Below are 3,576 nucleotides of genomic sequence, written 5' to 3' on the forward strand. Positions count from 1 at the left end.
AAAGAGAGTTTCCAGAAGTTAAGTTGCTTAAATAGGGCTCAAAGGCTGAATATTAGGGTTTGAGTCTGGACTGCGTACGCCCAGCATACCAGGTTGCCCTCCGCGATCACTCCTGCCCAGTATGCCCAACGTATGCCCTATACGCCCAATGTATTCAGCTCAACCCAAAATCTTCATAAATTCTAACGGTCATAACTTTCGCGTCCCTAATCCGTTTTCGGCGTTCTTTATATGCTTGAAAAGGTAATGAGAAACCTTACAATCTCATCTAATCTCCTTCAACTAAAAATCACCCGAACTTAAATCCTAAATTCAATAAAAGGCCTGAAGCATCACTTTTACCATTATACCCTTGAAGTGTGGGGCCCTAACTTGATCCATTAATGTCCATAAATCCCCAAATATGAAGCTTCTCGAAACCAGATGTTATAACTATCCCCCACTTAAACTGGATTTTGTCCTCGAAATCACCCCTTTCTACTAACCAGGCACCTAGACGGACCGACCGAATCTCCCTGAACCCTGCTTCGGCCAAAGGACGACTCATACACATGGAGATCTTCCAATGCTACCATCAAAAGCCAACCACAGCAGGACTTCCATGTCTTGCTGGAGAAAGAATCATCGCTCCACTAATTTCAAATAAGGAAGAATAACCATCATTTCCTACCTGGACCCAAAAATCCAAAATCTTGTTTGAACTCCACACAGGCAGGACCATTCCGAACATAGCCATCAAGGCCTCAATCTACAATCTGAACTGAAAGAAATCATTCTGGTCCTAAGTTATCTAGATGATACCATTTTCAGAGAGAAGCCTTGACCATACATTACTGTTGATAAGACTTTGCATATAATGAAAGGCGACTCCCAACACGAGTCTCGTCCCTTTATACGAACCCAAAACATAACTCACATCCCGAAATCCGAAGAATCACACTTGCATCTATCTGAAATCTTCTGATTCCATGGCGACCTTTTTCTAAACTGATATGTAGAATCCCCAATCGTCCAACAACCTTGCGTACGGTCACCCATGAGACTCTGCCCAAGATTCTAACTGCTACAGGCTACCTGAGCCTAAACTCCAAATGGATGACATCTGTTGATCACAGAGTCATCCTACTCTATGCGTGATCCAATACCTTACTCAAGCCAATTTCCATCAGCTCTCAACCTTACTACCATAATCAAACGGGCCCCGCCCACGGGTCTCACCCGAATCTAGACAATAGAATGGGCCTTGCCCAAGGGTCTTACCCACTTGAGTGCTATAAGGCCCAACATCACCTCAGATCCAACGATCCTCATTCCAAACAGGAGTGGTATACTAACAATATTGTCCGCCTCGACCCAGGCATATGTTGATCCTTCAATAGCCTAACCACCACTCCCACAATGTCCTATCTCCTCCTGATGAATGCTACGACTCCATGCAGACTTACAACACTTCCCTGACAGCCTATCATCCTTGTGTATGATATGGCTACCCCGTAGTCTTATAACACTCCCATATCATCCACCAACCCAACTCATGGTCTTTCCCTCCATCTACCATACCAACCCTCAATCAATCACGAGTCGAAACCGCATCGACTGTATCCCAATCAGGTATTTGGGTCATGCAGTGAACCCCAAAGCCTTCATCAGACAAGAACAAGCAGATAAGCTCTAACATAACCCTCAACCAGGATCCAAACACATATTTTCCATGCATCACTATGAACGTGCCATCCTGTTGAAAGTTTCTAAACCCCCAACCACGTGAATCCTCCATCCAGACTGCCACTTGAACTAGCTTCCCTCTCGACTAGGATGTGGAACTCATCCTTGTTCCACACCTGATTCTATCCCTAGAAATCCAAACGGTTTTCCCCCAATTGGATTTTACCTACACCTTGCCAACCTTACTAAAGACAATGAATAATTAACCCATTTATTGGAATTGATGGATCACCAACCCTACATCCTACTTGCTGAGGGATTTATTCATATAAAACATCTTCAATAGATAAAATTTGAAATTTATTTGACAATCCTAGAGTCTGAACGAACCCATGCGACCAAGATCAACACCAACTCACTACCGCTCCTACCCCAATAGCGGTAGCGATCGAATCAAAAGCCTATCACAATCGATTGACATTCCTTCGGAGAGACACAGACACCTTGAACTCTGATCTCGCTGTCCCATAAGGGAACAACCAGCTTCCAGGTAATCTTTTCCTTAAAGATTCAGATACGAGATCAACCTTCACAACCCTGGGAACGTCAACCCGACGGCAACTCTCTTGCACTCGAATCCTGGTCGATCCATTACACCCCACAACTATCTTAAATTCCAATAGGAAAACAAACTTGCACCACGACTTCCTCTATATCATTGCTGAACTAACACACTGATCTGACTACTGATCTTCCAAATGGTATCCCTAATTCGCTCCCACCAACGGCCCACAACAAAATAACTGACAATCTAAATCCAACTCAACAAGATGTGCTCACTTATGACTCTCGGCAAGCAAAAATGCATATGATGACCCTTGATAATACTAACTAGGTAATTGCAGGGAAACTAAACTGAATATGATGTCTTACACATACAAATACATGATCCAAAGGCATAAATATTCACCTAATAAAGCACGAGGAAACAAAAGATAACGTACCCGCGATAGCATCTGATGAGACTCAGGCCTCTCCTGAATGGAGCTGCAATGCTCAGCTTCTCACTGCTAGGGCTTCTGCCCTGTCCTCACGACCATTAGTGATCCTTAAAGTAAATGGAGCAGGTGCACTCACTGCTCCACCCATCAACCTCTGATAGTCGGAATTCTTGTGGTTCACCTGATTGCATAAAAAACACATCGGAGTCAAGCCTCGAGGACAATCCCTGCTAAAATGACCTATCATAGTAGCATTCCTCGTGGACCCTGCCACACTTGGCACAACGCCCCCAACCATGATGGCCTTCCAAATGTGAATCATGAGTCCTAGGCCTCTTCGCCTGGCCCAATATGATCTGAATCTGCTCTGACTTCCTCTTCCCGAGGTGCTCCAAATCAATCTCCCACTCTCAGGATCTAGTAATCATATCATTCAGGGTCTTGCACCCTGACAAGATCACAAACTGCCTGATTTCATCCCTCAACATATCATGATACCTTTCCTTCATCATCTCCTCGTTTACCGCATAATACAGAACCAACAAAGCCCTCTTTCAAAACTTGGCAGTGATCTCTGCCACAATATCGGTAGTCTGATGAAGGTCCTGAAACTCCCTCGCCAGTTGTTGCACCTCTATTGTTGGTGTGAACTCCTCATGGAATCTCGTGACAAAATCCTCCCAAGACATGGTCACAATGGCCGCAGATCCTAATGCACTTCCGACCTCCTCTCACTAATCACGGGTTCGGTCCCTCAAAAGACAAGATGTAAATCCCACCTTTACCCCCTCAGGGCCGAAACTCGTCTGCTGATCATTCTCCATGTCAGTTATCCATCGGTGGCTAGCAATAAGGTCCTTAGCCCCAAAAAATTCCGAATCTCCACAAGCCTTGAACTCCCGAAAAGAGG

This window comes from Lactuca virosa, chromosome 6 (genome assembly GCF_052849685.1).
Source record: "Lactuca virosa cultivar CGN04683 chromosome 6, Lactuca_virosa_CGN04683_v6, whole genome shotgun sequence".
NCBI classification, from domain to species: Eukaryota; Viridiplantae; Streptophyta; class Magnoliopsida; order Asterales; family Asteraceae; genus Lactuca; species Lactuca virosa.